A 13,771-nucleotide genomic window follows, 5' to 3' on the forward strand; every position below is an offset into this window, starting at 1 on the left:
ATTCTGATTGTATGATCACTTGCACAACCGTATTAATGTAAAGTGCCCTTTAAAACAATTTGTCCTAGGGAAAGGTGCACAGACCTGTTTGTGTCGTGTGCATGCAATCACAGCCAAGCACATGCACACAAATGTACACTTATGCAAACATACACATGCACAGAGAATGTTCAACCCAAGTAAGAGCAGGTTTTAATGAAAACCAATACATCACAAAAATATAATTCGGCAATATTGGAGATCGCCTCACTTGAACTGGAAGTACGCTATAAGTAATGACCTAATTGAGAATTAAACCTTTAACTCCCCTGTGTAAAATTTTCTTTGTGCAGCGAACACCTAGCTGTGAAAGTTCTGGAATCATAGCCTTATTCTCAAAGCCTTTTGTATGCTCAAAATGGTATGATTGAATACAAAAGGATATTGTGGAATATGCCACAGATGACCAGATGCATGAACCAGGGCCTACCATGGCAGTACGAAGTAGGTGCCATGGTAGCTGACCTGCTAGCTGTAACTGTCTCTAATGAGGTGTTCATCCTACAGAGCATTAGATTTTATGGCTCTGGAAGATGGCTTTGAAAGGGCTTTTTCACAGGAGAAATATTTAGGACACTGTTAGGTTATATTATTCAGCGTGGGGGGGGGGGGGGGTACTTGTGAGTACACTGCCCTGTATTTCCTGTTAATGTACTGCTTCATTAGTGTTATTTTGTCTGATAACACTGTATTTGTTTAATTCTCACTGAATGTGTCGGGTTTCTAGAAGCTTAGTCCTATTTAAGTGGGATTCACTGCAGATGCGTGTGAACACTGTGCTTGTGCATGTGTGGCACATGCTTTAGGTAATTGTGCCCTCTCTTTGCTGAATTGGTACAAATGATTAACAGTAAACATTTACGATGGTTACTGGTGAGTCGTCTGCTGTTCTTTGTGCTGCTGCTTACAAGCTGGCATTGGTGGCACTTGCATGCAACTATGTTTTAACTCCCAATGACAAATATCCTCACAGAACTTATGTTGGTTAAAAGCTTCAATGTGATGCTCACAAAGGGTGGTGTATAATGCAGGCCATCTAGATTAGTAAAGCTTGAATTTCTGCAGCGTTTCATTGTGTAACTTTGAGACATGCTGTGTTTGGGCGATTTACTACATTAGGTGGTAAGCCAGCAACCAAAAGTTATGTTTTAGCTTTGAATTGACCAAGGTCTCCTTGCTTAGAACAACATGAAGTTTAGCTAGTTGGTAGGGATTCTTGTTAGAAAAACATAGGAAAAGGCATGTGTCTGCATGCCTACTTATTTTTCTAACAGAGCAAAGAAGCCACCATGCCTGAAATGTGAAACTTTAATGATAATCGAATTGTTGGCTACCGTGTTCAGTCATGATATTTGAGATGTGAGCGAGGGTAATATACTTAAGTGATGGCTCAAGACCTGTTCAGAGAACTGGGAAGGGAGATTGGGCTAAGTATGTCTTAACTATGGAAGCTTCACATGTGAACATTTGTAGTAGTGAGTTAAGTATCTTTTTAATGTGGGACATGTCTAGACTTAGTCCTTGAATGTCACTACATTAGGCTGGTGGCTATCCTGGAATGTGTTTAGCCCTTTGCATTTCTGCATGAGGTGATGCGCACTTGGAGTTACCTCCCTTGTACTTGCACAGCACTTCCCTTGTGGGTGGTCGGCATCATTGCCATTGCTGCTGCCATTGTGCCCCCCGAGATAGCACTTTGGGAAGATGGTTGTCAAAATCAGAGATCATAGCCAGGAAGTGTTCTCTGCAGAGTTTCTGGAGGCAGTGTCATTCCTCTTCAGGGCCTTGCTGTAGAATGTCCGAGGACAAGCCCATGGGTAGGAAGTGGTGATTGAGTCTTGACTCGTTTGCCAGCCTATGAGCTAGCTTGTTTTCAGGGTTTCCAGCATGGCTTAGCATCCAGTTGATGGCTATCTTATGATCTGTCTCTTGAAATGAGCCCATGTGCAGTCTTCATGTGGTAGGCGGTGGTGTTACGGTTTAGAGGTCCATTTGGTTCATGCACTGCCATGGTGTCGTTCAAGTATAGGATGATATTTCTTGTAGGTGCTTGGCCGCTATTGACCACATGAACAAGCATGATTTGTGCCATCAAAAAAAGCGTAAAGTTCCAGTTCTGTTGTCACCAGTTCGTGTTTTAACTCGATCACATTTGGTGCAGTGTATTTGCGTGATTTCACGGTAGGTCACTATCATCATTGAGGTGCTAGAGCTCCATGAACCGTCAATGCATGAAAGCAATGCCTGATATTCTGCATTTGAGGCTGCGTTTGTGATGGTTCTGCGTTTGGGATTGTGCATGCCTTGGTTCATTTTAACCAGCAAGAGCTTTGTTTCAACCATGAGCTCATAGGATGGGACATAAGGGGGCAAGCTTTTTGGCTCGCAGAATTTATTGTAGCCATGGATTATGCGCAGGGATTGACATATGAGTGTGGGTGTACAGTGTACCTCTGCACCTTTTAAGTGGCTTTATTATCGCTTAGAGGGTTGGCAGACCTTTGTGGCGGTGTAACTCTCCTACCCTTGTGTGTTTAGGAAGTTCAGTGAATACGCACATTTCCACTTTATATGTTGCCTCAGCTGTGCAGTCAGCCTCTTCGAAAAATCAAAGCACTTGGTGCCATATGTCGCCCACAAAACAAGGATGGACTAGGCCAGGACGCATCAGATTTCCATAATGACTCCCACCAAATATGTTCAATTCTTTTGATGAGGTGGAGGGGTTGATGTCGCTTAGGCTGAAGCCGGCGAAGCCATTCTCTTGCTCCTCCCTTCTTATTTACAGGAACTCCTTAGTATCTGGATTAAGTCTTGCTGAGGTCGTTTGAGTTCTTAGCCACTCATATGGAGTTTTACCTTTCTCCTTTGGCCTAGGTATCCACAGATTTGACACGCTACATTTGAAGCATCACCATGTGTGGATAATGTCTATAAATAACTGAGCAGGCACCATGAGGTGTCGTGCAACTTTGGTTGTCGTCATATCAGTTTTATGGCTTACGTACATGCAGTACCCTGGGAAACTTCATAATAAGAACAAATTTTCATAAATCATTTGGCTGCTTGATAACAACTGAAACCTGCACTCTTCTCTGATAGCTTTCAGATTATCGCATTCACTACCTACAAACTGCCAAGTTTTGTGTGACAGTTGTCACAGCTGATTGTCATGCATGCTTCTCTTGAAAGCAACTTCAAGCCTCGATCCTTATTAGACTGGCCACAGAGAACTTACTGAACTGTTTTGTTGTTTGAGCGTTGTGATGCCAGCACTGCTGTTGTCACCTTGTAGAAAGCCAGAAATGCTAGTCAAGCTGATTCCCCAGTTTTCAGTTCCGGCTCATCCTTTCTAAAAAATAAAAAGTTAAGTTGAAATTGAATTGAAGCAAGTCTCCTAAAATTAGGGATTACAAGCGCTCAGGACAGTGTTCACAGTACCGTGCTACACATGGTTTAATTGCATTGTTGTCACAGTATGTCGAATGTGCCGGTACCTGCTGTAGTAACTCAGTGGCTCTGGCCTTGAGCTGTTGAGTGCGAAGCCACAAGTTTGATTCCTGTGGGATGGATATTTGAGGGAGTTATTTCATTATTGGGAAAACTGGGGCACAGAAACGACCAGACACGAAGATGCACAAACAAGGCTTTTTTTTTGTTGTTGTCTTCATGTCTTGTCCTGAAGGCTGAGACCAGTGGTTTACAGCAACTATTATGCCTTCATAGGTAGAAAAATTTGCTCTTGGAATGTTTATGAAGTTTAATGTCAGGGTTGTATTCTCTGTCGGTATTCTGTTTTGTCATATGAATGTTGCCGATTAAAATTTAAATTCTCGCAAATTCCTGCAGTGTAATAAAAGCTTTGCATTCAGAACCGTTGTTATAGAAAAACATTTCCTTCATCTTTCCTGATATTGTTCCTTATGTTGCCAAAAAAAAAAGGTGATTGTTTAATACCCCTGTCACACAGGCACCTGCAAACTTCTTTTAACTTTGTCGTCTTTATCTCGAGGGAGATGCACTCGGTGTCACATGGTCACCCTTCCGCTAAGGGAGTTTAAAGGAGCGTTTGATCAAGGGAGATTGGTGATCTCCCTCGGTGGCTGAAGGACGTACTTGCGGGCCCATACTTTTTTTTTTGTAAAAGTGATAATTTAATTATTGTTTGCATTAAAAGTTATGTAGCGTACGTTTAGAATGTTTCTATTGAATTAAGTAAATGTCCAAGCACAATTAAGCAACAGTTATGCTTGCTGCACAATACTCTTGGCCTAGGCCTCTTAGCCCCATGTTTTTCTTGTCTTACAGGGCGTTTACACGAACCCGACAGAATCGGGTTGAGATGCCTTGTCGGGCTGAATATGCCTGTCCAGTTCGTGTAAACGCTAGCCGGTCGGACTGAACAAGCGTTGTGTCGGGCCGAGTTAGCCCGACCCATTTGCAGCGTACATGTAAATGCGGACAGGTCCTGCCTGCCAGCACCGAGACTTGTGTGGAAGCACTGGGATGTTGGGATTTATGCGGCGGCAGCGGGTATAGCATTGGGACAAGGTCAAGAGTAGGCACTGTGCAGTGCAACCTCATCGTAGCGATAAGACCCGTGAAATAGAAACTGGCAGCCCGGTTCCAACACGTTCATGTCTCGGCTCGATGCTGTGTGCCACCGGTGTCCCAACCCGTCAGAAGCGAGTTCATGTAACCGCCGTAAGGTCTGGCTTGGTCAGCCCGAATTCCAACTCGACTCACTCGTTTTGGGTTCGTGTAAATGTGGCCTTTGTCGTGCTGGTCGTGCAGTGGTCGGTGTGGTCACTCATGAGTGACACCGACACAGTAGATAAAATAAAAAAAAAAAGCTCAGGAGGTCACCATGCACGAAATGTTGCATTTTAGCATAGTTCGCAGCAGTTCGGTGTAGCAGAACCCAGAGCCAACTCGCCACGCCGCAAAGGAAAACAAAGATAAGCACAGGGTGGCTAATGTCACTGTCAGCACTGCTATGTTTAGCGAGCACACTTTGATATTTGACGAGGTGTACGTTTTTTGCATAAAATATATTGAATAACATATTTATGAAGAGAGCATTAATAATAATAGCTATGAGCATAATTTGAAGTTACATTCTTGTACTTGTACAAAACCCAAACACCGCTGAGTGCGCCTCTGGTGGCTACTTTTAAAAAAGTCCTTATTGGTCATGTGACACAACCACAACTTCCTGGAGGTTGAACTCCCTTAGGAAGTCTCGCGCTTCCTTATCCTAAAGGAGTTTATGGGTGCCCGTATGACATGTGTATAAGATGCTATTATTTCTGCCGATTTCTAAGAAACTTGTAAGCACTGTTGTGTCTTCACCTTGAAGTGTGCAGGACATCAACTTGCAGCAACGCTTTGCATTTGGAGTTTTCTTTTTGTCTGAAAGTGTACAACAACACTCCTGTGACTGCACTTTAGTGTGGGTATTCCATGAAAGTATTTATACACATCTTATTACTAAACGGTATGTTGCATAAAAAAAGGCATCATCCTTTCTTGACTTTCCTCCTGCAACAAGTTTCAGGCCAGTACGAAACCCGTCATGCATAAGGTCACATAGGGTTGTCAACTTCTTTACTTCAAGTAGCGACTTAAAGGAAAAAGATGGGTTAGGGCTATTTCATTTGCCACACAGGAAACTGGGAGAGTCTTTTATAAGAAAATGCATGAAATTGTACCTTGACAAGGTTTTGAGGGTAAATGCTAGTTGTAAGCACTCCAAGTATGTAATTAGTGTTTCACAGTGAATATTTCCACAGTTGTGGCCACTTCGAGCACCTTGCAAAAGGTCATGGCCAGTGCTGGCTGCATCCTTTGACATCCGACTCATTTTGCACGCTGAATAGCAGCCAGTTATGTGTACAAGCATTTTGCACGAGTCTTCTGTCTGAAGGTGCTGAATGTTAGCTGCTTGCTTTGTTTCAACATCATCATGGCCGAGTCATGCTGGCAGTGCTGTTGAGGCAAATGGTTGTCGTCTTGTGATGAATGAGAGGGCGTTGTATGGACAATAGAAGTGGCCACATGCGCACACGCTTGTCACTTTTCAGGCCTTTGAACCTGTGTTTGGAAGGTGAATGGTCATGTGTAGCCAGGCAGGGGGGGGGGGGGGGAGGTCACAGTAAATAATACTGGTATAGTGATTTGATGTACAATTTGGAGTCTTGTTTTTGGAGTAATATGTTAAAATGGCTGCCTTGGATATTTATTTTAACTGGTATGAAAAAAAGGGAAGTGGCTGTTTGCTGTTCTCTTCTACTAAATGGAACTGTTTGGTTGACCATGGATTGGCATGATGTATTGGCATGACACTTATCAGTATTCCTATTTTCCACGCACGGTCTTCGATTGGAACGACTTAATCCAGGCATCTTCTTAGTCTCTTCTACGACACCAAAGTAGCACTGTTGCACCATTTCGTATTTGTTATTGTAGTGCCATTATTGCACTAACAGATTCCATAGTTCTGTATTTATTTGCATTGTATTACGTCTTATTACACTAATCTTGACACTGATCTCATTGTTTTTTTTTGTTTTATCTGTTATTACACTAATCTTGAAACAGTTTCCACTGTCACTTTTTGTATTATGCCTAATTTTGGAACTGCCCACCTGCTTGAATCCAAGGGTCTGCAGTATGTTAATAACTAATTAATAATAGTAATTAAAAGAGAACAGGCCTGTTGAGAGAAAAATATTCAAAGTTCAGATGCATTTTCATATTACCACTCCTGCTATGCTGAAGAAATTTCAGTTTTTGCTAGATTTATCATTTCTTTGTATGTCTGCTACAATTGCTCGCATGATGTTCTCACAATGAATTGTTGAGTTCACCTGATGACTTGTGCACACTTAGTGAACTTGGGACATTGATTCTATTCATTTTGTTTACCTGGTGATGTTGCACTACCTGTACTTTCAGTTCTTGATGTAGTACTGACTTAATGTCACTTTAAGCAGTTGTTTAGTATTTTGAGAATTATTGGAGCCAAATGTGAGCTGTTTTCTTGGAACTCTGAGTGTTACTTGATTTTGTGCATTAGTTAAAGTCGCTTCTAACGGTGTGAGAGGTGGCTGGTTCTCGTAAAACTGTCCAGTGCTACCCACCATGGTGGTTTAGTAACTATGCCATAGCACTGCTAAGCATGAGGTTGTAGGTTTGATACCCAGCCGCCACCACTGCATTTTGATGGGGTCAAAATGCATAAATTTGCTTGTACTGTGCATTGGGTGCGCATTAAAGAACCCTAGGTGGTCAGAAAAAGGCCCCCTGTATGGTATGCCTCATAATCAGATCGTAGTTCTGGAAAAAAAAAACTTCGATTTTTTTTTTTTTTTTTTGTCTTCAGTGCTGTTGTTTGAGGGGTATGGCTTTGTAAAGGAAAGCTCACTCGCCAATATTTGCTTTGTACTGGATTACCGTGTCGAGTAATCGTTTGCCGAAATTAATTCCTTGCCTTTATCATTTTATACCTTCTCTGTGTAAACCTGCAGATGAACTGAAAGTTGTTTGGTGCACATTTCCTGGCATGCACTTTCAATATGAGAGTGGCTGCTCATTGATATCCTCGAAAAGAAAGACCATTGCTGCACCCTGCCAGTACTTTCCTCTGGGGCTGAAACGAGTGGAGATAAGACTTCCAAGAAAGCTAAGGTCCGTGCAACTCGCAGTAAAATAATTAAACACACACACACACACACACACACTTCATATATACACCAGGTTCTTGCTACATAGGAATTGGCAGTAGATTCCGAATTCATCAACATAAATCTCCTCGTCAGTCAAACTATGGATGGACCCGTAGTGAAATATTTAGTGCGCACAATCGACAGGTACACAGTGAAGGGGGGCACACCTTGTCGATTGTGCGCGCTAAATATTTCACTATGAATTCGTACCAACTCGCCCAACTATCAGTTCTGCTATGGAGGGACCCGCAACACTGGTTTGCCATGGCTGCCCTGCCTAGACAGGGACATAGCACTGAGGCACATGCTTCAGGTGCAGTCAGAACTTTCACTTACAAGTTCTTTACATGTTTAGATAACCTCGCCATAGATAGCACAACGGGTATGCAGTGTTCTTTTTTGCACAAGTTGCAACTGGAGAAGCAGGGAGTGCTTTGAAAACACAACTAGTGTATAGTACTCGGGAATGGCAGGAGTGGTGCAACAGTGGGTGCTCGAGTTATCTTAGGAGTGGTAGAGCAAGGATTAAGACGGGCTTAGAGATTTAAATATAGCGAGCATACAAGGGAAGTGTACAACATGTGTCAATTATACTCTCAACCAAATGTATCACAGGTAACCCGTTTCTTTAAATGAAAGATTGCATGCCATTTAGCAGTAATACTAGCGTGATCACTCACTGACATTTATTTCGGTCACAGTGCATGCTTCGAAATGTAAATTATGCTTTGATTGCAAGACACCTTGCCATTTTGTGTGATTGCAAGATCGCTGAACATCGAAAGCAAGTTCCATTGTGGCATGCTGCTTCAATATTGAACGTTGCACCCATTCTGCTAACACCCGAAAGGCCTGTACATGGTAGCTAGCCATCTAGCAGTGCTGTAGGAGGGCATTGCACTTTTGGTGGGTTTTAATACTTGCAGACCTGTAATTACAGTAAAAAAAAAAAAATCTAGAGCATCTAGTTGACTGTTCTAACCTTTTTGTGACTGTTAAATGTATAGAGGGAAAGGTACCTTAGTGGCTTTTATTAAACATAGAACACGAATAGCTTTGAATATTTGCGAGTTTTTCTTCGGAGCCTATGGATATACAGACCTGAGTAGTGGCTTCTGTTTTTTCTTTCTTGTTCAGTGCCTTGGAGATTTAGAATGGTAAATTTGCTTATGAATAAGCATTCCAGTGGGACCTATTGGGAACGCCTTATAAACAAATGTCATTGCGAGGAGCTGGCAAAGCTAGTAAAATGTCGCTAGTGTGGCAGTTTACATGACTTGCTGGCTGTTCGTTGTGACTAACATCGTAGGTGTCTTGAAGGTGTTTTGTGTGCAAAGCAGTTGACACCCATTGCATGGCCTGGAAGACAGCCAAATGAGTGTGTCTGATAAAGGGGCGGGCTGGCATGTCCCGCAAATATCGGGGCACCGTGAGCGTGTGCTGCTGAGAGCCTATTTCTGACCTGGCAGCCCTCGCTGTCGTGGCTGCAGGTTTTGGGTCTGTCTGCATGGTGCCAGGCAACGGCTTAGCATGTTGTCTCTGGCCGCTAGCACTGCGAAGTTTGGAGGGGGATTTTGGTTACACCTTTTGTTCACTCTGTTCTTTTGAGCGCACCTTATTTGTTAGGTGTCTGGGATGAGCTTAGCTTAGCAGTCTTCCTTTTGTGCTGGCGTGATGGACCTCCTGCAATATTGATGAACATGGGCTTTAATTGCGTCATTTGGCTTTACTGCACATTAGTGTCAGAAGCTTCAGGGCCATTTTTTTTTTGGTTACATTTCAAAGGCAGCAGTCGCTCAAAAAGAGCCAGAAGGCTTATTTTTGTTGTGCACAAGTTAATGCTGCCATGTATTTTCATAAGTTTTTTTTTTTTTTTTTTACCTGGATGTGCTGCCGAACACCTAAGATGCATGATGCCATTGCTTCAGTGTTCCAACTATGCATTTCTTGGTTAATTCTGGCTGTAGTAGTGAGGAACCACTGTTTGATTTTTATACTTAGTTGTGTAGGGGACTATTACAACTGCCTTGGTGGAGGTAAAAAGTCTGGTGAAAGTTTCAGAGTGGCAGGTATGAGCCCTAGGCAGGGAATAAAGTAGGGGAAACACATTCACCGATGCACACAGTCCAAAAACGGTTTTGTGCATGGAATAGTTAGGAACCTTTTTGCCCCTTAAAATTGTTTTTTAATACTTAAAGGGACACTAAAGGCAAATATTAAGTCAAGCTAAAGTGATATATTAGTTCGTGAGAATCCGTAAGGCATCAATATTATTGTGAACAGGGCCTTAATAATAGAGAAACTGAGGTAAATGCAGCACATGATAGAGACTCCCCAGGACATTCCAGCACTTGCCCGATGACGAAAGCACTCCTCATTTAAATTCTGTCACTAGTACTCAACCATTGTTGCAAAAGGCATCATCGTATTGTATTAGAAGACGAAATAAAATGCTACTTATTCACTTCTAATTCATTTTAATAAAAACTAATTGAAGTTTTCCTTCACAATGTCGCAGGCGGTCGAAAGATTTCGTTTTCACTCGACTCTGTGTCGCCCACGCTTTCGCGTTTCAGCAGTTTCGTTATCGTGTAGTGCTGCGCTGGTTTTGTTGGCTCGCGAAACTCGCACAAACTGCAAGTAGCAGAGAATTCAATTTCCATGTCATGTCTAGGGATGCCCGAATGGTCTACGCCACTTGACCAAAAAGCAGCTCCAGTGGCGAATCCACCGCTCTGTCTTGGCTCGGTGCCGCCGTCAGATGGGCGCCGTTTTACTCGCTGATGGCAGCAAAGGGCAGTGATGGCTTATGCAACGTCACCACTCGCCTGATGTCAATTTTGAAAACGGTATTCAGACCATTCAAATGCAGTTTTCTTGTAAACTAAGTCCTTTCTTGGCATGAAACAAGCGTTGCGAGGTTTCTGGAATGGTATTTAGACAGTGCACATCGACTGATTATTTGCCTTTAGTGTCCCTTTCACAAAAAAATGGTGCATCATTGATCATTGCCATGCTCTAAAAATTTAGCTGTTTATGTTAATAGCAGCCTATGTACATTTGATTCTTGCCCTACTCAGCGCTTTGTCAGTTGCAGCTCTTAGCATATGAAATACAGTGCAGTTCTGGTGAGATGCAGGGAAAAAAGAAACTCAACACAGGGCACTGCTTTTCTCAGGGTGGAAACACCAACTATTTGGGTTTTTCCCACTTGAAATATTGGTGCACTTTGTTGTTTGAAACTACGCTCACTTTGTGTGAAATTAGGTGGCGAGGTGGGTAGGACTAGGTTGCATGCTGTGGGAATTTGTGGAAACAGTGCTGCAACGGTGCAGGGAGAGAATGGGCGAACTGAAAGAACAGTTTGCTGATTACAACTTTGTCTGTCCAGTGCTTAGAGTTTGCCCGAGTACTGTTCCTGCAAGTTCTCGCTCACCTTTTGAGGTGGGAGGATGGCCTGCATTTTTCTTGCTCGAATGGGAAATTGACCCGTCTGAAATGGATGTTAAATTGTCGCTACTGCAAATGAAATATATACCGCTGGTGCAGTCTGGACACTTGTTATAGCCATGCTTTTTCAGTTCTCAAAGTAATCTTTGGATAGCAAAGATATATGTTGGGTCTTAACTCGAGAAAGTATGAAGGTGTGGCTTTGTTGAGAAATGGACAATCAAAGGAGGGCCCCAATTATTTTTTTTATTGCACTAAAATTTTTTAGATAGGAAAATCTCTTCAAGCATCGAAACCTCGTATTTTCTCAGCTTGTGTACTTAGGTACACATTAACCTTTTGAGGGTAGATTTTCTCGCTATATGTGACCACCCAGGGGCGATTTTTTTTATTGCAGATTCCAGTTCTTCTTAGGGACTTATTTCAAAAAAAGTTATCGGAATTTTTCTAGGGTGACCGTAAAGTGAGAAAAAAATATTTTGTGTTGGTATATATGTACTCTTCATTCATGAATAACAAGAATAAAAAAAATAAACTTGTAAGAATTAAAAATTTGATGCATTTTTATACACATAGTTCGAGGCCTTGAATGTGCGCACACGAGAATATTTCGCAAGACTCAAATGTTCTTGCTCTTAGACTAATACGTACATCCATAGCATAATCGAATTGCATAAGTGCGTGCACTCAAGAAAACTGTGTGGGTGTGTGCCCGTCCAAAAAAGCAGTGTGACAAACTTGTGTTAATCTTCATCTTATCGCCAACCAGAGGCAATTAGTTTTCGCAAGTGTCAAAAAAAAAAAAATGGCAACGGAAACGTATGCATGGCGGCATTCTTCCTATGCGCACCCCTGTGAGCACTAAACGAGAGAGAAAGAGGCGGTTGCCCTTTGAGCAATTATTAATGAGTTAGCCATCAGTTTCGCAAGCGCAGGAAACCAACACCGCCCGCGGAACAAAACCCGAACCGCCGCCCGCCCGCCCGCGCGCCAATGCGCGAGCAGTAGTATATAGACACGCGGGAGCAGAATAGCTCTAAAACAAACCATGCAACAAAAATTGAGAGTGTGAGGCTCGAAAAAAATTCCCTGTATTCCCACATTGTGGCAGCACATGACAGAAAAGAAAAAGTTAGGAAATTGGCGCGCTTTATAAATGTACAGACGGCGCCGTAAATATACGGCATCGACCATTTTCGGACTTGTTTGCGGCGCTGTATATTTGCGTCATTGACCCTCAAAGGGTTAAAGAACACCAGGTGGTCTTGTGATCCTGTCTTAGTTTTGACGTCTGAAGCCCCAGAACTTCTATTTTCTCAGCACATGCCTTGGTTTGAACTTGAAAACAATCTTAACTGAGAGAACGTGGTAAATGCAGATTATGCAGTGGATCTTCTTTTCCAATTCAGCTGTGTGCATGCGCATAAGCTCGCTCCCACCTGCAGCCAAGCTGTGTTGCTGTTACCGCAGGGCAGGTGTGCAAAGTGAGTGCACGATTCCTTGCATGAGCCACAATAATTTTTTTTTTTAGCTTGAAGGAGTGAATAATTTTGCACGCATTTGGGGCAATAATATTGGGTAAGGAAACACTCCAGCAGTTTGTGGGAAAGACTGCAAGCAGTTTTGTTGATGAAAACGACTCCCTGAATGTATGCTTGAGCGATAGGCTTAGTATTTGTGACGGGCCTCGTGCTGGGCACTTGCTGTGCTGTGGGTTGCATCAACCATGGTGGAATGCTGGATGTGTCATACTGCTGTGGTGCACACAGTCAAGTTCCCAAAAATATGCTGTGTTACCAGTGAGCCATTGTGCTATTTTTGCCGAGTAAGGCATGCCTGCATCCGTGTAACAGCACAGCACCAGCTTTGTAAACATTCGAGTTGATTTGAGTCGCACTTGCCGCCCCACGACTGGTTGGTCAGTCACGGAACTATTTATTACACCGGTACATGTCTCGCCGGGTTGTTACCATTGACTGACGAACATGTTACCGCATGTATCGCGGAAAAAGCTGTACGTTTACAAGGGGCAACAAAAAGAGGAATGTTGCCACATAAGCCATTGAAATGCATCGCACGAGGCAGAAGCGACACACTTGCATTGTCACCTTACACAGAACTCGTCTTTTTTTTTTTTTTTGCTTTTTTTGGCAGGGAAATGCAGCTCTACACAGCTAGTGAAACATGTTGCATCCGTTCCCCTTCTGAGAGAAAGACACTTGCCCTGCTGACAGTACTCATGCAGAACCTTTGCAGTTTGTTTGGCCATCATGATGAGGTGCTTGCAGTGCCCGCTCCTCGCTGAGGGCAAGCATGTGCATATGCATATGCTAACCGCCTCTTTCGCGCCAGTCGGGTCACTTCAAATGACAGGCGAGTTTATCCCAAGGAAAGTTCCTGTTGCGACTCATTTGTCTTCACCAATCGGATCAAAGTACTGGTCAAGCTATTTGAGCATTTTTTGTAACCATTTTATTTTTCCTTCATACCGCGCACATGAAACGATTGAAACCACCTACCTGACGATATTCTTTCCATTCCTGATCATTCTCTTT

At 42.9% G+C, this 13,771-nt stretch overlaps 1 protein-coding gene across 6 annotated transcripts in view; it reads left to right on the forward strand.

Annotated features, from left to right (window-relative positions):
• Nucleotides 1-13,771, forward strand: part of LOC142566591 (serine/threonine-protein phosphatase 2B catalytic subunit 2-like) — a 145,981-nt gene that overhangs the window by 13,042 nt on the left and 119,168 nt on the right. The gene's annotated exons all lie outside the window — the stretch shown is intronic.

This window comes from Dermacentor variabilis, unplaced genomic scaffold, assembly GCF_050947875.1.
Source record: "Dermacentor variabilis isolate Ectoservices unplaced genomic scaffold, ASM5094787v1 scaffold_13, whole genome shotgun sequence".
Classification (NCBI taxonomy): domain Eukaryota; kingdom Metazoa; phylum Arthropoda; class Arachnida; order Ixodida; family Ixodidae; genus Dermacentor; species Dermacentor variabilis.